The sequence below is a fragment of the Podarcis melisellensis genome, assembly GCF_964234715.1.
Source record: "Podarcis melisellensis genome assembly, chromosome: 1".
Taxonomy (NCBI): domain Eukaryota; kingdom Metazoa; phylum Chordata; class Lepidosauria; order Squamata; family Lacertidae; genus Podarcis; species Podarcis melisellensis.
The window spans coordinates 48710715-48734394 of NC_138528.1; the positions used below are offsets into that span (position 1 = coordinate 48710715).

The window sequence follows — 23680 nt, forward strand, 5'->3', positions numbered from 1 at the left end:
AGGTTAAACCCAAGTACCATAACTTAGTTGGTTATGAACCAGGTTGCAAAAGAAATACAAGAAGAGTACATCTACACTAAAAACTATTTTTACACTGAAACAGAGTCATTACTTTCAGAACAAAATAATTGATTTAAGATATGTCTGCAGACATATGTTCCAAGCCAACATTTTATGCACTGTTTGTGAGAAACACTATTATATGAACTTCTTGAACATATTTGGATTAATAGGCATTAGAGTACAGCATAATAAAAATAGTTTTCTTTTCCCTTGAAGCATTTTAAGCAATTATAACCATAATAAGAACATACCACAATCAAACGGGAAACAGTCCTGTAAGGTCTGTAGGATTCTAACAAATTTAAATGTTGTTTTGCTTTAGCACTAGCTCCCCCTCCAGACCAACTTAACACTGTAATTACTTTTTTCATTATGGAATACACAGCTACAAAAGCCAGAGATTGAAACTGTCTCTCAAAATTTCAAATAATATGCAGTGAGTCTCTAAAAATGACGAGAACTACTTTTTAAAGGAAAGTGTCTGTATTGTCCATATTGCCAAGATAGTACTATTTGGAACAGTACTGACACTCATTACAGTTTGTTTTAACAGTAAACACTCCACTTTCGGATGGAAGAAACACTCAGTTTTATTGTACCTATACTAACCTGTTTGTTGGTAGACTTACATGAAAACATAACCTATCTAGAATGAAATTTTATAATCAAGGAATTCTCCACACAATTTATTATTATTGAACAGCTGTTATTAAATAGCCTACTTGGTTGCTGAGTAGCGTGAAGTAGCCTACCATATAACCTTTCTGTACAGTATTTCCCTTCACTCCTCTGAAGAAATAGTCTAAGCAAATTAAAACAAAAACTCTACGAGAATTCTTACCCAATATTAAGCCTCTGCTTTTATCAATTATTAGTACTTCTTACTTCTAGCAACTTACATTTCTGAAATAAACACTGTTTTAACACAACTTAAGCACCCAGCTCAACTCTTTGGACATTCTAAGTAGCTGCATGATATGAAGTATGAAACAAGTCAGTGCAGTTAACTATAACTATAAAGTTATCAGAAGATACAATCTAAGGTTGCAATCCTATACCTAGGAATAAATCCCACTGGATTTACTTCTAAGCAGACAGACCTACAATTGTGCTGCAAGTAGGCTTTCCTTCTGTTTTATTATAAAAGAATGAACATCTGCAGGATGCAAGTGAGTACCATATCTAAAGGATGCATGATCAACAAGGCCATTACTCAAAGCAAAATTGCATTAATAAAGAAATGGGATGATGTACCAGGTATCTTTCTACAAAACCCCTTACCAGCAACTGATTTTAAATATCTGCTTCATAGACTTTAAAGTGTAAGTTCCTTACTTTCTAATCCTTTGAAACAGGGCAATTTCGGAAAAATATGAAGGAAAGACTCGAAGGCTTAAGTCTGATGAATAATTTGTTATAGTTTTTTCAGCTTTTATGATTTTTAAAAGATGAGGACTGTTGAAATATGTATTAACATAATTGGAAATTTGAGACATTAGTACTGGAAACAATATTGGCACTCCTTGCTGAGCAAAAATTTAAATCAACATTGCAAGCTCAAGCCATATGGAAGCAAATAAAATTTGTACCATTAAAGTACTTTAAAATGCTATGTTCTGATCGTCAAACACATACCACTATTTTTATTGGTGTCAACAGCCCCACTGAAAGGACTACACCCAAAAGTTAAACTATCAATAATCAAATTTAGAATGTGTGTAAATATTTGCAGAGTTAAGGTCAAGAACAGGTTACAGAAACTGTACAATACCACATGCACTTCTGAAGTAAGTGGTGATGTGTCCACAGGTTTTGAGGATATAAAGAGGAAAGAAAGAGTAGCAGTTTATGCTAGATGTCTTTATGATCTTCCTGTCTATAGTTTCTCAAATCTTCTGAATTTTTTTGCAATGGGGATCAACCATGAACATTTGGAAAGGATGTAACAGCGACTTTTATTGAAGCAGTCTCTAGTTGACATGTTTCAGTCACTCACACAACACAGCACAAGTTTTAAAAAGTCCAAAGAACTAAATGCGAAAGGTATCCAAGCACAAACAGCACCAATTACATAAAACACAAAAACATCCTGTTTTAGTAAGAAATTTGACTAAAACAGATACATGAAAAACGATAATGGCAAGGCCACTGAACGGTGGACCGCCAAGCGCCCATGCTTGTTAATGAGGCCCATGAAAAAGCAAGATATAAGGAAATAAAAGGAGTATGCACCCTCGCTAGCTACCGGCTGCACTTCCTGACTCTGAAGTAAAGTTGAAAGCCACCACTTCTACACAAGGGGCGGGGGTGCAAGAAAAGCAAGACCACTCCCGCAGTTCTTCTTCTTCTTCTTCTTCAGCGCCCGCTTTCAGCACATCCTACCCCTCCTTTTCCACCCCCGCCTATTCCCCAGATGGCAACCCCACCCCCCAGATCCTTGCACACTGGCTGCTCGTGCTGCATTTTGTACAGCTTGCCGCGTCTCTCGCGGGCGCCTCCGCGCACGATGTTCGGAGCTTTGGCTTGTGCACGTCCTTTTTTTCCCTGGGTGTTTTTGTGTGTGTGCATCAGCATTGCTTTTGCTGTTGCTGCTGCCGCCGCCTCTTTCCTAGCACCCACATAGCAACGCTGCTGCCCCAAGAAGAGAACCATCTCCTACCTACACCCCCGGCCGCCTTCCCGGAGCACGCAGGCAGGCCCCGGCCAGGAAAGACACCTCCTCCTTCCCTGAGGATTTTGTCCCGGGCGAGGCGACGGAACCCCAAGAGCCAGGCGGCCTCGGCGGAAGGTCCCCGTTCCCCCCACCATCACTCCTTCCCCTTCCCAGTCAGCCACCCCTCGCCCGCCCGCCACCTCCCTCCTCATCAGTAACCGCAGCTGCTGCTGCTGCTGCGCCAGGCCCGCGAGGGAGGATGGGCTGGAGCGGGAGAAGCAGCATCCCTCAAGTTCCCCGAGCGCCCCCACGGCCTCGCCTTACCCGCCTGGGTGCCCGTGTTGCCCGGCCGCCCGCAGGCTGGGTTCCTGGTCACCTCTGCTCCTCAACGCCGGCGCTCCTGAGGTTGCCGGCTGTGAAGAAGAGGCGGAGGGAGACGGCGGTGGAAACGGAGCGGCGGCGGCGGGGGAAGGGAGTGATGAAAAGACGGAAACAGGAACCCACCGCCGTTTAACGGAGCCTCCAACAGACTGGAGGAGCGCGAGACACTGACAGAGCGCGGGGGGGGGGGACGAGGGGGAGAAACGGCGCGCGCAAACGCGCTCCCCTCACGCGCGCACCGAAGGCAGGCAAGGAGGGAGGGAGGGAAGGGAAGAAGTAATCCGAGCTGAGGAACTACGAGCAACGAGGGCGCGCGCGGACTGGGGAGGAGGAGCGCGAGGCTTTTGGCCCTCGACGCCTCAAAGGGAAACTAGGGAGCCAAGTGGGTGTGGCGTGGACGCGCGTGCTGGGAGGGAGGCAGCCAATGGGAGAGGCGCCCCTGTGAAATCTCCATGCGGGCGGAACGTTAGCTTCACAGCCGGGGAGGAGAAGGAGGCGACGGCGGCGAAAGGGCTGGTAGCACGCATGCGTGGTAGGGCGGTCTCCGCTGCTCTGCTTTTGCATTCCGGCTTGCTTAGCGTTTGCGCTTGAAGGCGAAGCGGGTCTTGCCGCGCCCGGCGGAGAGCGCGCGGAACGCGCATTTGGCCGGATCGGGTAGGAGCGGCGTTCTGGATAGCCAGACGCTGAGAGATCTCCGCCGAATGCGATTATCACTGCCGGGAGCCGGGGAGTGACCTGCCACTCCGTCGGACTCGGCCCTGTTATATCCTGAACGCGAAGTGGAGCCTTTTATTCCTCAGCCCGGCGGAACAGCCGCTCTTCGGCGTCTTCGTATTTTTGAAATGCTTCTCAAGCAGCCCGGAGTCGCGAGTAGGGGCAGATCTACTATGAAATTAATGAGTTTAGGCTTTAGGGACCCTAATCCCACTGAGGCCCAAAAACCGACTTTATTCATGTATGTATATGACATTTCCCTAATTTTCTCTCTCTCTCTCTCTCTCTCTCTCTCTCTCTCTCTCTCCCCCCCCTCTCTCTCACACACACACCCAATAACTTGAAAACTATAAAGTATAGGAAATAATTATTCACACCAGTGACTTTGACATGTGAGATAATCCAGTACAGCAATTTTAATCAAAAACTGAGATGTAGTAGCTAACTTTAAAAAAGAAAATGTGGCAATCTGTCATGGAACAACTCCGTTGAAGATCACAATGGCTAGCTATACCTCAAAGCTGGTTGCGAAGGAGCCCCCATAGCAGTTCAAACTTCAGGGCTCCCCAAATGTAGGTCCACCCCGGTCGCAAGAGGAGAGCTGCAGCGACAACACTGAAATACAGGGGAGCAAGGTGAAGAAGGCGACTCTTGAATAAAGAAATGAAGATGAGGATTTCACCAGGCATACTTTTTATTATTAAACAGTGTCAGTCATATTGGGGGGGGGGGGGAATCACACTAGTATTAGTATACACTACTTTCATTCATATTTTTACCTTAACTTCCTGGAGTTGCTTGTGAAGCAGCTGCTGAACTGGTTCCTGCGTTCGATATGAAGGTGTGCCTGTATGGTGTTTCCTGAGGGAGCTGCTTTTGTATGTTTACAGCACCACAGGCTCTCTAGAGTAGAGGTGGGGAACCAGTGGCTCTTCAGATGTTTGTGGACTACAACTTGAGTCCAACAACATCTGGAGCGCCACAGATTCCCACCATCAGTGATCTAAATCTTGCCCCTGCATCTACCAAGTAGGAGGTGAAAGAATGAGGCCCAATTCTTAATTCTTATATGATGGGTGGTGTCTGGGAGCCACTTCCACAGACCATGACCGCATAACTCTGAAGACATCTTGCCACAAAGGAGCCATGTGAGTAGGGCAAATGGCTTTATTACTTCCCCCCAACACTCCAAGGCTTGAGCCTTCCTGGAACCATGATGAGTTACAGAATCTTAGATGGTATCTAGCCTGGGATGCCTTTCATCAACGTCTCCAATTGCACCAGTTGCTGGAACAGAGAAACCTGGTTACTGTAATCCATACCTTGGTGACTGACCTCCAGATTGGCCTACTTTATTTCAAGTGGGGCTGCCTTGGAAAATGGGCCAATAGCTTAAAATGCTACTGCTGCCTCTTTAACGTATTGTTACAAAAGCCTGGTGCCTGCTCCTCTCTCTGCCAAGCAGCAGCAAGAGTGCCTGAGGCCACAGGCGCACAAACACACATGGTCTTTGGAGAATAGAAGACACCATGGAGACTGCATGAAAGAAGTCCAGATGTTAAGGCATTGCCCAAAGTATTGCAGGCAATCTTCCCTCTTCTCCCCAAGATGGATCCCGACCTCTCTTTGTCCTCCTTCTGCCCAGACCTCCCTTTTCCTGTCCCCTCAAACACACAGTTAACACAAACACAAAGGCAACCTTTGTGACATGTGACTCCCCAGGCCAAAGAATCAACACCTTTCTGTAATGCTAACAGGTCTGCTCTTCCCCCAGCCAGCCAGGCTGGTTTGCATAAGCCAACCCAGGAATTCATTTGCAGCGTTCATTCTCCCTTCATACCACAAATAAACAAAAGCCTAGCATTTATCAATTTTACCCACATCTATAATAGGGTTACCAGACATCCCCGGTTCCCAGGGACAGTCCCCGGATTTGAAAATCTGTTCCCGGACAAATTCCGTCCCTGGAATGTCCCCAGATTTGCAAATCTATCCCCAGGAAACGTGGCAGCGGCAGTCTCAGCAGCCTGGAGCCAGCCTGGTAGCACAGTTGGCTCTGGCTGGCTTCAGGAGCTGCTCACTGCTTGCTGCGCCGGCTGTACAGATCTCCTGCCCCCTTTGTTTTGACAGATCAGGGGAGGCTCGGGAGTCACGAGTGGGTGGCCGTTGCCCAGGAGGGACGCAAGGTGCGCAGTTTCTCTGCCAGGCAAGGTGCAAAGCCCTTCTTTTGCACCCTGTGAAACATAAATGTGCAGAGTTTTTTAAAAAAACTGGGCAACAGCCGCCCGCCCACAAATCCCAAGCTTCCCCCAATCAGTCAAAACTATAAGGGGGAAGGGGGGAGGAGATTGAGGGAGGCTCAGGAGTCATGGGTGGGCAGGGTGCCATTGCCGTTTTTTTTAAACTGCGCATTTATGTTTCACAAGGTGCAAAAGAAGGACTTTGCACCTTTATACAATATGTATGTGTGCTTGGGCCCAGGATCTTTTGCCTCACCATCCCCACTACTGACTCCCTGTTGCTACTTGGCTTCAAAAAAAAAAAAAGTGTCCCCGGATTCATTGAAAAAAATCTAGTAACCGGGGGGGGGGGCCACTAGGGGCGCATTGGAAGATGGCCGACAATAACATCTCTCCAACCCACACGAGGTAATTAAGAGGCTGTGATGGGAGTATGCAGCCTCCCTGCCCCCCCCCAAGGGAATGGGGGGACTGCCCTTGCCTACTGTGCCCTATACCACCCCCGAATTTGAGGGGGTGGGGGCACTAGGCAGAAAGCCCTTGTGTGGACTTCTGCTCTTCTGGACGCTGTCTCTGATTCGCGCCACTAGCTGCAGCAACTTCAAAAGAAACAATTTGGAAGAAGCAAATGCACATATTTCAAGGAAGAATGGGGAGTAAAGACTGCTAATTGAAGAGATCTCTGAGAAAGAAGACGGGTTGGATAAACAGGAATATATCATGAGAAGACACATCAGGGCTCGGTATGTCGGCAATGGGGCTGGATGGGGGGGACTTTCCTTTCTTTCTTCTATGTGATTAACCAATAATTCCCCCCCCCCACAAGTGAGAAATGCTGCTTAAATGACCTAAGCTGGATGATTAAGACTGTGTGGAGATAATTTCTAACCAAAAGCATGTTTTAAGGAGATCGTGGAAAGTACAAGAGCTTTGGGATGACGCAGTAAAAAACAGCGTCGCCATTTTGGCAAGTTCTGTCGAAAGACTTATGTCTGGGAGGAGGAATGGATCTATTTTCATACTGCGGGCGAACCTCCTCGGAGGACTAAAGAAGGCGACAGATTTGTGAAGATTAATGATGGAAAGAGTGCTTTTATTTATGGAAGTGATGATATATGGAAACCATCTCGATATGGTTATTGGACGAACGGAAAAATTCACACAGGATTACAACTTGTGCTTACCTGCTTAAGGAGATTATCAGAAGAGATCACAAAGAAAAAAGAAAAATATATGAAAATAACAAGATGAGATGTGGGAACAGCAAGATAGGACTGGATAGAATTGTGAACATTATTTGGACAGATTCGTGGACATTAATGCAGCAGCAAGAAGATGATTGGAATCCCCTTTGGAACTTGAAATATGGGTACCCCCAATTCAGCTTTGTAATTCGGAATTTATGTGATGTGATTTGATTTGATTGGTCGGTTAATAAAAATTATTTAAAAAAGAAAGAAAGAAAGAAATCTAGTAACCATATGTAACACCCTGAAGTATCAGGTGGCAAGAACTAGAGCTGCGTCAAAATGACACCCAATTTACAACCCTACAGTCAGGCAGGGCATTTGGAACCAGTCTGAGCGGGGGGGCAGCCACTAGTGGAGGGTTGCCCAAAATGTCCCGAGACATAAGACCACTATATGGTTGTGGACTGCCTGTGGCATTGTGGGTGGGGATGGGAATGGCAGCTTCCAGGAGGGTTACTTCGTCCACCAGAATCTGCAGTCCGTAAAAATTGAATAGACTTCATGAGGTGGGGGGGTAGGGAATCATCCCTCCCCATTTCTCACATGAGAACTTTTTAGTTCAGCTGTAGTGCAAACAGATATCAAACCATCTGCATTAGTTACCAGTTTCCAAAGGTAATTCAAAATTCCGAAGAGATGCCTTCTCCCTTATGAGCCCAGTGGGGCTTTCGGAACTGCCAATCTAAGTGCCGCCTTCCCAGGAGTTGAGATTAGTATGTATTAGGAGAAGAGTCCTTTCAGCTGCAGCTTCAGACCTGTGGCATATACTCCTGAATAGATTCTCAGGAGTCCTATTTGTGTTCTGCCTCAAATGTTCAGAAACATTTGAGATTTATTTGGGAATGTGTTTTTATGGCTGTTTTGTTTCTGAATTATTTCATTAACATGCTTTATAATTTTTATATATACACATGCTTCTCTGATTGCTTTATTGTGTATTAACTGTCTTGGGAATACTAATATTAACTGTCTTGGGAATTTGTTATAGGGTGTTGTAGAAATCTGGTAAATATGTAAATATGTTGGTTACATGACTGCAGGACTTTGTATTTATGGGATGGTTCATGAATGGTTTTGCCACTTCCTGTCTGAAAGTTCTTGACCACAGTAATGCGCAGCTGCTCACCATCTTCCCCAAACCACCTCTGTCCTCTCTCACAGATATATCAGCTCCCCTTCTTACATTTAACATGTAGTTTTTGCAATGCTTCTATAATGGCAGTTTGAGTATGAAGCCCAAGAAGAGGCATCACAAGATCCAAAGCAGAAATTCAAAGCAGATTTCTACTGCTAATAATAATCTAATAATTGTATTATTTATACCCTGCCTACCTGGCTGGGTTGCCCCAGCCACTCTGGGCAGCTGTGCTTAGACATGGCCATTCAAGTATAAAGAAAATTAATATGAGAGGCAATTGGATCACATATGATCAATTGTTAATTAAAGAAGGGGGAAAATGGAAAGTGAAATCATACGAACAGGTTAAAGAACATGTATATGATTGGTTGCATTACTTTCAAATAAATGAAATGTTTAGGAAAGAGATTAAAGAAGGAGGTTATGCCGACAAGGATTCAAAATTTCAGAATGAAATAATAAATACAGGTAATGATTTTAAAATTTTATCCAAAATGTATAAGTTGCTGCTAGAATGGAATTTGAAGGATGAGGAAGTTAAGTCGGTAATGATACATTGGGCCAGAGATTTTGGCTATAACATACAATTTGAGGATTGGGAAAAATTATGGAAAGAAAATGTAAAATTTACAGCATGTATGACGTTAAACGAAAATGTTGTGAAAATGTTTTACAGATGGTATATAACACCAGTAAAATTAGCGAAAATGTATAAGACATGTAACAAGTGTTGGAAATGTAAAGATAAAGAAGGCTCTTTTTACCATATGTGGTGGGAATGTAAGAAAGTGAAAGGCTTCTGGGAAAGGATATACAACGAATTGAAGAAGATTCTAAAATATACATTTATAAAGAAACCAGAGGCCTTTCTGTTAGGAATACTAGGTAATGAGATAAAGAGAAAGGATTGTAAATTTTTCCAATATGCAGTGACAGCTGCAAGAGTGTTACTGGCCCAGAAATGGAAACAACAGGAAATACCGATGGTGGAAGAATGGAGAATGAAGCTGTTAGACTATGCTGAGTTGGATAAAGTGACTGGGAAGATTTAGATATTTAAGAGACCAAAAGTTCATCGAGGACTGGGGGAAATTTGTGGAATATCTGGAAAGTATAAGTGAGGGACAGATAATGCTAGAGGGATTTAAAGAAGCACTGTGAAAAATTGAGAAGTATTGTTTAAAGGGAATAGAAAAGAAGGGTATAAACAATGACAATACAAACCTAAGGAATGCGTAACTTAAATAATGACTATGGATGATTTACGGAAAAGCTGAAGGAAGTCCAGAAAAGAAACAATTTGTGAAAAATTGGATGTGACATTAGTATGTGTTTTTGTTTTTGTTGTAAACTAATAAAAATTATTTCAAAAAAAAAAATAGACATGGCCATTCAATATGTTGGAGAGAGCTTCCAACAGCTACAGCAACATATATCCCTATTTGGCTTCCTGTATGATATATGCAGTATGAACAAAATATCTGCTGAAGATGTACATAAGGCCTGCAAGAATTTGGAAAAATCATTGATGCACAATAGAAGCAAATATGTTGATGCTGAATATCTATGCTGTAAACTTATAGCTTGAAGGCTTCCAAAGTCTATGCCACCACATCTCTTCATACTACAGCAAAAAGTCCTAGATAATGTGTCTAATGTTTCTGTTGCCCTAAGCATCCTTCTCACACTTCCATTGTCAGTAACAAGTGATGAATGCAGGTTCTCAAAGCTCAAACTTATAAAACATATGCTCAACAATGTTGCGAAAGAGACTAATTAGCTTGGCAGCTATATCAATTGAACATGCCCAAGCATCAGCACTTGACCTGAAGGAATTCGTGGGGGGAAATTGCAACAGAAATAGCACATAAAGTGAGATTTTGATGTGCCTAAAACTGAAACTTTTAAGAGAAGAGACTTAAATTTCAACATAACAAGATCGTTCAAAATGCTTTGTGTGCTAAAATAATTTCTTATGATAATAAAAGATTGTTGTATTACTTACTTTGGCAATTTAAAAGAAATTTAGCAGTTTCAAGTTTTATGCTGTTCACTTTTTTCTACAACACATCTGTTTTTGAAAATTGAAGTTAGCAACTGGGGGGGCAGTGCAAGTACTTAGCCTTGCCTAGGACACAAAATAGCCAGACACCAGCATTGGTTGGACCATAACTTGGATCAAAGTTGACCCAGAACCCTCACAATGCACCAAACAGTTTTCTTTCTTTTCAAGTGCTCGCAACATATAGGACACATCGTATTTCCCACACATTAAGGCGCAGGACTGCAAAACTGCATTAAATACCATTTTAATCACTCTCAAGTCCTGTATCATAGTCTATTGGAGCATGCTCTGGCAGACTGTTCTCCCTCTCTACACACTTACTAAACAATTAATACCACAGATGTTTGAACAGGTGATGTCACAATCTCATTTCAGGTATCCATGCTGCTGCATATTAATTTGCCCACTGAATTGTTACTCTGCCTCTCCATCATTTTACTTCTGGCTCCCATTTGTTCCGGAGGCAGCTTCTTGGAAATGATTATATTGATTAGTTTCCAGAGTGGTAGCTGTGTTAATTGTACCCCAGCAACATTTGGGGATCCAAGGTTGGGGAAGGCTGCTATAAGCCCAAGATCTTGGAAAACATTATTTTGTTAATGACAGATGTAGACATCTGTGTCTGGGTGTATACCTCTGCTCTACCTCCACGATTGGAGGAAGCAATGCTTCTGAATACTAGTGGCTGGTTGCCTTCTGAGGTCCAATTGCATAAAATAATAGATTTCATACTTCAAATTTTAAACTGAGAATGTTAAAATACCACTTTTATAGTAAAACTGTTTTACAGTAAAGAGTCCTTGCTGCAATTATTTGGAATGTGAAGTGAAGCAATATTTATAAAACATCAAAAAGGTTTGGGATTTTCCAGCAGTAAGCATCAAAAAGAAAAATACAGTTCTTACAATACTGGTATATGATAAAATGAGAGTATAACGCTCTGTGCGCTTTCATTCAGTATGAATGGAGCACCTGAACGCTAGAAACTCCAGTGAAAATCAATATATGCCTTCCACTGCTGTTCTAGAAGCACTTGGTGCTTCTAAGGATGTTGCTTCTGAAAGCTGAAGTTCCATTTAGCTAGCATGACTAATACATTGCCAATGAAGAGCATTATTGAAAGCCATCTACACTAATGGCCATCAGCAAACCTTGTTGTAGTGAATTCCACTAGCTAACCACTGTAGAAAGAGGTAAAGCTGGCAGCATTACTTTCTGAGGGTGCCTGAATTTGGTTTTCCTTTGACATCTGTAAACATGGGAAATCATGGAGTTTGGGAGGAAGAGCACTGCAGGTCATGAAATACCACTGCACTGCAGAAAATGGGTCAAAAGCAAAAATTACCCACAGTGCAGAGCTAGCCTGTAAGATATACTGTACTGCTGTTTGATGCATTTTTACACAGAACAGCTTCCAAAACCAAAACTTAAGCCACACTCACTTTGCACTTCAGCTGGGGTGTATGTTTGAGACAGTCATTGCGCAGAGGACAGTTTAGACACAGACCACAGCTTCATGCATAGGGGTTGGAGGGTTGGGGTGTAGGGGCAGGAAACCAAAGAGGTAAGGTACATCATGTTCCTCCTCTGCGGTGTGTAGAGCTTGTGGTGTTCATCTCGCTTTATTGGCCGAGGGAGCCGGCGTACAGCTTCCGGGTCATGTGGCCAGCATGACTAAGCCGCTTCTGGCAAACCAGAGCAGCGCATGGAAACGCCATTGACCTTCCCGCCGGAGTGGTACCTATTTATCTACTTGCACTTTGACGTGCTTTCAAACTGCTAGGTTGGCAGGAGCAGGGACCAAGCAACGGGAGCTCACCCCGTCGCAGGGATTTAAACCGCCGATCTTCTGATCGGCAAGTCCTAGGCTCTGTGGTTTAACCCACAGCACCACCCGCATTCCTGCAGGTAGCTTTAGTTGGGGGTTAAATAATTTGAAGGTCAATTTCCAAAAGATGAAGAATCCTTTCTCAGGTACCTGGAGTGAAACTGTATATTCACCGGACTTACTGTAATAATTTCCCATTATGTTTAGTGAAATCCATCTTTTCATCCTTAGTGGCTGCTTTCATTTCCCCATATGGCTCTTCTGAATAAATTCAGAAGAACAATGGTTGGGAAAGCTTAAATGTCACCCAGGCGGGGGGTGGGAGCAGGGAAGAGACGTCAGGCTACTCAGTTACATGAGTAGGTATCTGAATAGCTTCTGCACAGGCATTTGTCAGACAAGTAGTCTCAGCCTACAGAAATGTGTGGGCTAAAATAAACAGAGAGTGCTTCTGATTTGTCCAATTATGCTTGCGAGTGCGTAAAATTAAATGCATCCCAAACTGTTGCAGAATGGCTGTACAGTAGACTTATTGTATTAAAACAATATAAAGCTAAGATACACTTAGAATACAGTCGTGCCTTGTTTTCAAACAGCTTAGTTCTCAAACATTTTGGCTCCCAAACACTGCAAATCCGAAAGTGACTGTTCTGGTTTCCAAACTATTTTTGGAAGACGAACATCCGACGGGGCTTCTGCAGCTTCCGATTGGCTGCAGGAGCTTCCTGCATCCAATCAGAAGCTGCACTTTGGTTTCTGAACATTTTGTAAGTCGAACGAACTTCCGGAACGGGTTCCAATTGACTTCTAAGGTACGACTGTACTCAATAATTGGTGCTGTTGGAAACTGAAGAGTGTGTGTGTATCACACACATTAAACTTCACAAGTCCAATGCCAATCCCCAGGAAAGCTATGCCTCAGCTGGGGCTCCAGGCAGTGTTTAAATTATGAGGAAGTAATTTGCATTACAGGAGAGGTCTGTAATGAAATCCACAAGCCTCACCCAATGACACTTGCTAATGTTAGACAAATCATGCTGCCAGTAATTTAAAAACAGTAGCTGAAGCGGGCATTACAATAGGTAAGGGGGTGGACCCCCTCTGGTCACTGGTATTTGAGCACTAGTTCCAGGCATTGGGAAGGAGCCTATTGAGCATATTGTAGAGGGGGACTCTCCTGTTTGTTTGTTTGAGTGTATGAATTATCTTGCCCCAAAGCAGATGTTCAGGTGGACACCCCCAGTAACTTTTTTCTGTAGTTTGTCTATATTCAATGTGCATAGGTGCGCTCGACTGTGCTATGTGTTCACAGGAAGCTCTGGGCCGGGCAGGATGCATTGGCATCTCATGGAGAATACCTTCCCATTTTCTTGGCTGCACATTTTGCCCTGGCCTGAAACAGATTGTGCAATGGGACCCTTCTCCTCAATACATATTTTTTTTCCTGCATACTTTGGTTATCTTTGTTGTGCATAGATGCCAATATCCATGCAGCACAGCCTGGATAGCTGGATAGCTCAGCTGGTAGGAGCATGGTGCTGATAATGCCAAGGTGGCAAGTTTGATCCCCATATGGGACAGCTGCATATCCCTGCAGTAGGTTGGACTAGATGATCCTCAGGTCCCTTCCAATTCTACGATTCTGTGATTCTATGTCATGTGCCCACAGGAAGCTCTAGGCCAGGCAGGATCCATTGGCATCTGGAATGAGACATTCTCCTGTTTACACTGGCCTAAACAGGATTTTGAGGTAGGCACCTTCAGTTACTCAATTTTTATGTTTTCATCATGCATTCATGAACATCTCCAAGCATTATAATTTTAGTTGAGTAGCTTTATTCTTGTGCTTGAATTGAGGAGTCCCCGAATCAAGGGGAAATACGATATGGGTATCCCAACATTTATTTTGGGCATCAGTGACAGATAAACATCACTTTGGAGATGAGGGGCGTGTGCATTTTCCTTCCTTTTTCAGGTTGCTAACTTTTCAGCTAATCAGGAACTGGGAACTAGTAACCAACTTCAGCCTTGTGCTGTGAAGGAAAAGTACAAGAACAGGAGAAAGGGGACGGGAAGAAGAGGACAGTCCTGTCCAGGAAGAGCATGGGGATGGGAAACTTGTGACCTGCCAGATGTTCTTAGACTCCAGCTCCCATCAGCCCCAGCCAAGAAGGCCAGAGGTCAGGAATGATGTGAGTTGCAGTCCAACAGTATCTGGAGAGCTACAGTGCAAAAATGCTGCTTATGTCCAAAGCTCCATCCGCAGAACTGAAACCAAACAGTTTGGCAAATCTGTCAGAGCTGGAAATGAAGGCATATAATCTCAGCTACAGGCACCACTAAGTGTTCTGCCTAAAATTATAGTAAAGGCTCTGTGGTGAAATGTTGTGGCCTGAGGGGAAGTTCTTCTTTCCTTAGTTACTACTTAAGTTCCTGTTGTAAGATCAAGCTACTAAGCCCATGCCAGGGAGCCTGTGATGGTTTTATAATGAGAAATAAAGTTCTTTGGAAGTTATTATATGAAAGTACATATTTTCATGCCTCATATTCTGAGTGGAATATATATATAGATAAAAACTCCCAACTCCACTACGTAAAAGATCCATTATAAAACTGATTTATGATTATCTATTTTTTTGTGGTAGCTTATGATGGTATTTTATGGGACTGCATATTTGAATTAGTTTGTAAGCTAAAACCTTTTCCTATCCATTAGTGCAATGCAAGAACATTTCAGCTGCCGCCATTGGGGTTCATTTCCACTAGTGCAGATTTTGGTAATGCAAACTGGATCATTGTAAACTAGTCTCCACAGATGAGACTCTTAATTTCAGGGTCACGAGTTCAATCCCTACACTGGGCAAAAAAATTAAATCAGTGTTTCTGAAACTTGGGTCTCCAGCTGTTTTTGGACTACAACCCCTATTAGCTAGCAAGACCAGTGGTCAGGGATGGGAATCGTAGTCCAAAAACAGCTGGAGACCCAAGTTTTGGAAACACTGGACTAGATGATCCTTGTGTTCCCCTCCAACTCTATGAATCTGCAGTACTATGGTTCTATGATTCTTTCACCTCATTTAATTTGAATTGTACCACAAACTAGGTGGCAGCCTGATCATCAGAAGAATGACACAGACACAGGGTGGTTACAAGTTGCATATAATTTCACACAGTGCACTCTATCCTCACAGCTGGTGTTACACAAATATTTTGTCTTTACTGAAATCAGTGTATTCTACCATACATATAAATGTAACTCAGAGACTATAAAACAAATATTGTAGCATTTGTAGCTTAATTATGTAAAAGCTTATTAGCTTTGTACCCATATCTTTATTTGGTTCATGGTATCATTGCCTGTAAAATCTACTTATCTGGCACATTTTCATGTATATATATTGATAGGTAGATAGATCCAGATCTGTACTCATTGATAAGAAAACAGAAAGTGCTGGAGTTCCCTTTCTGGGAGATGCAGCGAATTTATTACAATTTCCTAAGCACTGCCTTTGGGTGGGGGGAGAGTGGAAGGAAGCAACAAAAATGGACATACTCAAGAGGTTGTTCATCCATCTCACAAATATTTAGCAGTCACCCTACATCTGTTTCTTGTTGAGAAAAACTTTTCAGACGAGTAATGCTAAGGGTTGTGTATATGTTCAGTTCTATTGAATGACACAGCACATGGCAGCTTTTCTTAAACCGGTTTTTAGCTGAAACTAAGGTAAAGGTAAAAGGTAAAGGACCCTTGGACATTTACGGTAAGTCCAGTCAAAGGCGACTATGGGGTTGCAACGCTCATCTCGCTTTCAGGCCAAGGGAACTGCCTCTGTCCACAGACAGCTTTCCGGATCATGTGGCCAGCATGACTAAACCGCTTCTGGCACAACGGAACACTGTGATGGAAACCAGAGCGCACGGAAACACTGAAACTACAAGTAAAGCATTATAAACAAGTTTCTTAAACAGGTTTTTTTAGCTGCAGGTTTTTTACCTACAGGTGAGGCAATATAAAACAGGAGGGGGACACCTCTGACCTCTCCTGCTCTATGCCCTTCTTAGGTCCTTTTGCCTGGTTGGAATGTGTCCTTGAATCCTCTTCCTTACCTGGATGTTGGGGTGTGTGTGTGTGTGTGTGTGTGTGTGTGTGTGTGTAAACCTCTGTTTTTTGCCTGGTTATAATGTAGCCTATTTACAAAAGGAAGAGTCATATCCATTCGCCCACCCACTTTTTGCCCCTGGCCCCTCCTACTGTCATGTGGCTCTTGGGGTGAAAAAGGTCTAAACCACAGAGCCTAGGGCTTGCCGATCAGAAGGTTGGCGGTTCGAACCCTCGCGACGGGGTGAGCTCCCGTTGCTTGGTCCCTGCTCCTGCCAACCTAGCAATTCGAAAGCACATCAAAGTGCAAGTAGATAAATTGGCAGGAAGGTAAATGGCGTTTCTGTGCACTGTTCTGGTTCACCAGAAGTGGCTTAGTCATGCTGGCCACATGACCCGGAAGCTGTCTGTGGACAAACGCTTCCCTTTACCTTTACCTTTACCTTTGCCCCTGATATAAAACATATGGACCTAATCACAGTGCAGTAATATCTCCTGTAAGTAAACTTCTTTTACTGTAATTAACTGTGTAAAGCACCCTGAGAAGCTGTTGAAGGGTAGTGTTTGTTTGTATATACACAAACAAATTTGCTCCTTCACTCACCCCAAGAGATGGGAGAGAGATGAGGCCAGCAGGACTGGGGAACAAGGCAAAAGTCATGACTAGATAGTAACTTTGACTGGAATGCAAAGCAAAAGACAGGACCAGAGAACAAGGAATACAAGGCACCTTAGAGCTCAGGGAGTCCTTGTTGACCAAAGCACCACCTAAACAGGAAGTCCTCATATTTCTTCCTGCCCAGAGGTTATCAATGGTCAGCTCTGCACACAGGGCTTTGCTCAATGCCTAGCAACAGTAGGGCTGTAACACAACTTGGCATAAAATTTGTGTATGATAATTTTTGTATATAGATGCAAATTTAGCCCAACCTTCAGCGGGAGGCAGGGGCAAGCAAACTCTAACAACTACTACTACTACTACTACTACTTATTATTATTATTTATACCCCGCCCATCTGGCTGGGTTTCCACAGCCACTCTGGGTGGCTCCCAACAGAACACCAATAAAAATAATAAAAAAGCAACAACATCAAACATTAAAAACTTCCCTAGTTTTTCCTTTAGGACTTAGTCTGAAATGCATGGTGTTTTACTGCCTCTGCGGCTGTTTTATATGCTTTGGCATTGTCATTAATAACATTGGTTAAAATATGGTTTCATTGTTATTTTGATATTATTGTTTAAAAAAAAATTGAAAGGAGAAAATTTGAATGTGTAAGAATATCTGTATGAGACCACATATGGATAATACTGTTTTTCTTTTTACTATGCTCTATGGTATATAATGCACCATTTAAAAATGAAAATCAAATTAAAATGTCATATATGAAAGGCCAAGTCCATCTTTTAAGCGAACAATCACACAATGTAGCTGCTGTATATATCGTGAGAGAAAGTGGGAATTTGGGAGGGGGAAGCAAGCAAGTTATTTAAGCAGCAACATATGCTAGATTTAAAGCTTAGAATCTTGCCTCCTACATTTGTGACAACATATTTGCCTGTGTTTCTGGCATACATATACTGTCTATTTCTGCCGTGTGCCATTACATGTTGTGTGACATTTGGCATGCTGCCTGGCGCATCCCATTTTAAGCTCTTAAGTGGTAGCAGAGTGAATCTTAGGATCAGTCCCAAGACAGGTAGAGCAAAGCAGGTGTTCAGTATAAATCCCTTATAGGAGTCAAGCAGCATGGGAGCTAAGTGCTCCGCCATACTTCCGCTTGTCCTGTGCCTAGAAAGCAAAGGTGCAAGAGGTTTCCGCTTTTCCCATGCTTTCTAGATGGGGGTCAGAGCAGTTTTCCATTTGCCCTGCTGTTTCCCCCCAGGAAAACCCACTCTCTATTGCCTGATCAGAGCAAATGTCAGTCCGTGGAAAACCTGATTGGCATTTGCTCTGATTCAGAAGTAAAGAGCGAGTTTTCCCCGGGGGGAAACAGCAGGCCAAACAGAAGTGTGGACAAGCCCAAACTATGCACCCTCTTGTTCAGGAAGGAGGTAAGGGGAATGGGTTCTTGGTTCCAATCCTGCTACGGGGGCAGGGGTCTCAATAATCAGTCCTAAGCTTTTTGCTAGAAGTTTTTCACGGGGTATATATGAGCACAGGTATATCCGAGGGACTAAGCATCACAAATCTTTATACCTTATGGTTTTAAGCATGTGAAAATCAGGCCTAGCCAGTTTCCCCAAAGCAGCATTTACGTGTTAAATTAAATGCTTAGGGGGGTTTAAGTCTTCAGTTTAGACAAACTTACAAAGCAGCAGCTCCTGCATGCTTTAACTCTTGTTACCGTGCAAGAAAGAACCTGTTTCTGTTTAACAACACTCTCTCCTATTTCAGATCGTCCTGCAAAACCCACATTAAATGTTGTGCCTACAGAAGAAGGAAATAGTCAAGACCTCAAACCTAGGATGGATGCCAAGGGGAATCACTTTTATCTATGATATCTGAGTCTTGTTTATACCTTTTGTGAAAGCCTGCGCATTCAGGACAGAGCTAGTCTTTGTAGACATCTCTTTAACTGGAGGAACAGTTGTCCTGAGTGTTCCTCCCCGTTCTTTGTTTTCTTAAGTCAATTTTACTGCGTTTGGGGTCAAATCAGTACAGTACATTCAATCTTTTTGGCAAGTCACACCTGAAGGTCTGATGTATAATATTATACATGATGTATGATACAGGGCCACCCTAAGCCTTCTTCTGGTGCCATCACATGAACAGGGAACATGGATAGAACAGAGATAAACCTTTAGCCCCACTCCCTCCAACCCCTTCACATGTTTACTTTTTGTAGTGGTGATCCATAAGACTCCTCACATAAGTAGAAGCACTGGAGGATCAAGGTTCCCACCTGTGTGAGAAGCCTCCCCACTGCAAAATTTCACTGCAAATGGGTCTGAGGAGTTGTGCAGTTGGGGGGACAGGGCCTCTACACCTGGGTTTCCCTCTTCAAGTGATAACAGCCAATGAGAACTCTAGTCTACACTATGCTACATATGCAGCCCTGTGCCTTATGGGGCTCTTGCCTCTCTGCAATTAGCATGAACTTATATATCTGTATGATTCTGCGTCATAGCCAAAGGATGTGCCTTCACTGGAAATTGGACTCATGATTTCAAAGCAAGTAGAGACTGTGTGATAATCACTCTGGGGAAGAAAGCCAGCAGAGGAAGTGTTGAAATGCCATCCTACACAAAACAGAAGCAGGAAGCAGGTGTTGCTTTTAGTCAAGAAGTATTAATTGAATTGTTGTTGCCCTATGATGCCCATCTTTCTGGAATTCACCATGAGTGTACATGTGTGTCCAGGTTCTCAGTGTCTTCTAACCTGCCAGTTTGGCCCTGCCTGTTAATTCTGTTCTCCTCATAAGTAGCACAAAACAGCAGGTAGTAAGGAGGAGTCAGTTCACAGCAGGAGGCTGGTGGAATCATAGGAACTACAAACTTTTGAGGCTCAGTTGCCTTCAATACAATACAGTGGTACCTCGGGTTACATACGCTTCAGGTTACAGACTCCGCTAACCCAGAAATATTACCTCAGGTTAAGAACTTTGCTTCAGGATGAGAACAGAAATCGTGCTCCAGCGGCGCGGCAGCAGCAGGAGGTCCCATTAGCAAAAGTGGTGCTTCCGGTTAAGAACAGTTTCAGGTTAAGAACGGACCTCCAGAATGAATTAAGTACTTAACCCGAGGTACCACTGTACACAAGGTCCAGATCTTGATAATGTAAGAACTTAAGAGTCCACTGGATCAGGCCAATGACCCATTTAGTCCAGCATCCTGTTCTCACAGTGGCTTATGGGAAGCCTGTAAGCAGGACCTGAGTGCAACAACACTCTTGCTTTCTGTGGTTTCCAGCAACTGGAATTCAGAAACATTACAGTGGTACCCCGCAAGACGAACACCTCGGAAGACGAAAAACTTGCTAGACGAAGGAGTTTTTCGTTTTCTTAGCCGCTTCGCAAGACGCATTTCCCTATGGGCTTGCTTCGCAAAACGAAGCTTGCCCCGCAAGCTCCGGGGATAGCGGGGAAGCGCAGCGCGTCTTCCCCGCTGTCCCCGGACCTCTTTTGAAGCAAGGGGGAGAAGATCGCTTCTCCCTGTTGCCAGCCCCGCAATCTCCGGGGACAGAGGGGAAGGCGCGCACCTTCCCCTCTGTCCCCGGACCCCTTTTGAACCAAGGGGCAGCAACGGGGAGAAGCGATCTTCTCCCCTCCACCCCTTGCTTCAACAGAGGGGACAGAGGAGAAGACGCACGCCTTCCCCTCTCTCCCCGGACCCCTTTTGAACCAAGGGGCGACAACGGGGAGAAGCGATTCTCCCCGCTGCGCGCCTTCCCCTCTGTCCCCGGAGATTGCGGGGCAGGCATCGGGGAGAAGCAATCTTCTCCCCGCCGCCCCTTGCTTTAAAACAGGTCCAGGGACAGAGGGGAAGGCGCGCGGCGCTTCCCCTCTGTCCCCGGACGGTCTCCATAGGAACGCATTGATTGATTTTCAATGCATTCCTATGGGAAACCGTGCTTCGCAAGACGAAAAACTCGCAAGAAGAAAAAACTTGCGGAACGAATTAATTTCGTCTTGCGAGGCACCACTGTATTACCTCTGCGCATGGAGGCAGAGAATAACCATCAGACTAGTAGCAACTGATAGCCTTATCCTCCATGAATTTGTCCAATCCTAGGAGGTTATGTCAAGGAAAAGAGGGGCAGAATGGGATGCCCTGGCCGCCTCACCCTGTGCTGAACTCACACATCTGCTTAACTTGCCTTGATGCTTTGTTAGCCAGTGCTGAGGTGCTTTGTCAGCTGGGACTCCCTCTAGCTCATGATATGACGGCAGCTACCCAGAACCAGCCCTAAACCAAATGGCACTCCAGGAAAGGAACATCTCTGGCAATTCTTCACTTGTTCACCTGATTTGTAAAAAATCCATATTTTTAATTGTACTTGAAGCCTGTGTTGGTGCAAAAATAAATATAGAAAGGAGAATTCCTGGATTCCAAGATCGAAGGTTGAGGCAAGTACTCTTTGGTGAGAGAACCACAGCAGAGATATGCAGCAAAGTAAAGCTGCTAGACCTTTAAAGTATGCTCTTCCCAGTGAGTTTCAAAACTGATCTCTCCCCACAACATAGGAAAAGACCACACATTAGGTAAGTTTAAAACTGTTTACTTACAAACTTCTCAAAGGTCTGGTTCATGTGCTTTTCCATACTTCAGTCAGAAAGTTGCACAAGCAGTAGAACTTAGCTTAATTACAAAGTGGCAAAAGTTCCTACATTATTGGTATAGGAACTGAAGAGTGGCTGATGAGACTTAAGCATGTTGGTTATATGAGACTGGTTATCCCACAGCCTGTTTCATGACTCTGATGCACGATTTGCATGCATGATTTATTCCTGTCCTGTAAGACAATAAATTTGCATGCACAGATCCAACACCAGTACTTACATACACCATTCGATGGATGGGCACTGATGTTGTAAATTTTCCTATGGATTAAAAAAAAAAAAAACCACCCACATATTAATGTAGGTCAGTATCACCTGTAAAGAGAAAATGAACTTTTTGTTTCAGCTGTTGACTGGATACGGGAGTACATGGCAGGATTCCCCCAACCCCAGTACAGCACCCTAGGCACAATTCAGCCTTGGATCTGACAGGGTCTCTGTTGTGAACTATATTAAACAGACAGGAATTTCTGGGACAGGGATTAATTTCATGTTCCTTTCAGATTCTGATATGATATTTGGAAAATGATTACACCAGAAATGTTCAAATTGAACCAACTTGTTTGTATGAACAATATATTTATTAAGCATTTGTTTGAAGAAGAATCATAATAATAGTTTTTTTGAATTGTAATACTTTTTTCTGTACTTTTAGAAACTTTGGTACTCTCTGATACGCATTTGTAAAGGTAAAGGTAAAGGTACCCCTGCCCGTACGGGCCAGTCTTGACAGACTCTGGGGTTGTGCGCCCATCTCACTTAAGAGGCCAGGGGCCAGCGCTGTCCGGAGACAGAGCTGCACACGGAAACGCCGTTTACCTTCCCACTGGTAAGCGGTCCCTATTTATCTACTTGCACCCGGAGGTGCTTTCGAACTGCTAGGTTGGCAGGCGCTGGGACCGAGCAGCGGGAGCGCACCCCGCAGCAGGGATTCGAACCGCCGACCTTTCGATCGGCAAGTCCTAGGCGCTGAGGCTTTAACCCACAGCGCCACCTGCACAAAAAGTTCATTTTCTCTTTATAAGTGATACTGACCTGCATTAATATGCTTTTTTAAAAAAAAAATCCATAGCAAACACTACAACATCAGTTGTAACTGTACAACATCCATCAAATGTTGCATGCAATCTTTATAGTATTTTTTTAAAGAGAAGTAATAAATAAACTCATTACATAAATTTAAATCCAGCCCTGTTTCCAGCCATCTGGCTAGATAGAGACCTTACCTACTGCCTCTTGCAACAGAAGGAAAAGGGTGGCGAGAAGTGTTCCATCTGTAGTTCGAATTAAATATCAGATCCACTTCTGAGCAAGGCAATAGTTTCTGGAATTGACACCCAAAGTCTGACATCATAGCCCTTGTATTTTAGAAGGGTTACATTGCATTAATCCCTGTCACTATTCAGTGAATAGCAATCATTGAATATTACAGTACAGTGGTACCTCAGGTTAAGTACTTAATTCGTTCCGGAGGTCCGTACTTAACCTGAAACTGTTCTTAACCTGAAGCACCACTTTAGCTAATGGGGCCTCCTGCTGCCGCCGCGCCGCCGGAGCACGATTTTTGTTCTCACCCTGAAGCAAAGTTCTTAACCTGAAGCACTATTTCTGGGTTAGCGGCGTCTGTAACCTGAAGCGTATGTAACCTGAAGCGTATGTAACCTGAGGTACCACTGTATCTTATTCAAACGTTAGACCAGGCTTTGGAAAAGCCATTCTACATGGCTACATTACCAAACAGCCTTAAAGTAGTATAGAAATTTTATAAAATAAATAAATACATGTACCTCTTGTTTTCATGATCATATATGTTGTCAGAAGTCCACATATATTGACTACATGTTTCATTCCCAGTTCTGGTAACTTCCAGTGTTGTTTCTGGGAATGAATGTCTCACCCCAACACTGTCAGCCTCTGTCTTTTCAGTGCTATCTGACCTAACCCAACAGGCATGTGCATATTTTGCA

The 23680-nt window shown here is 43.7% G+C and overlaps 1 protein-coding gene and 1 long non-coding RNA gene across 2 annotated transcripts in view; both read right to left on the reverse strand.

Moving 5' to 3' along the window:
• Nucleotides 1-3457, reverse strand: part of FUT8 (fucosyltransferase 8) — an 82280-nt gene extending 78823 nt beyond the window's left edge. Inside the window, exon 1 of the mRNA XM_081901300.1 lies at nt 3041-3457. The gene's annotated coding sequence lies outside the window, so the exon portion shown is untranslated. The remainder of the gene's footprint in view (nt 1-3040) is intronic.
• The window catches only part of LOC309364833, a 200706-nt gene that overhangs the window by 117857 nt on the left and 59169 nt on the right, over nt 1-23680 (reverse strand). The gene's annotated exons all lie outside the window — the stretch shown is intronic.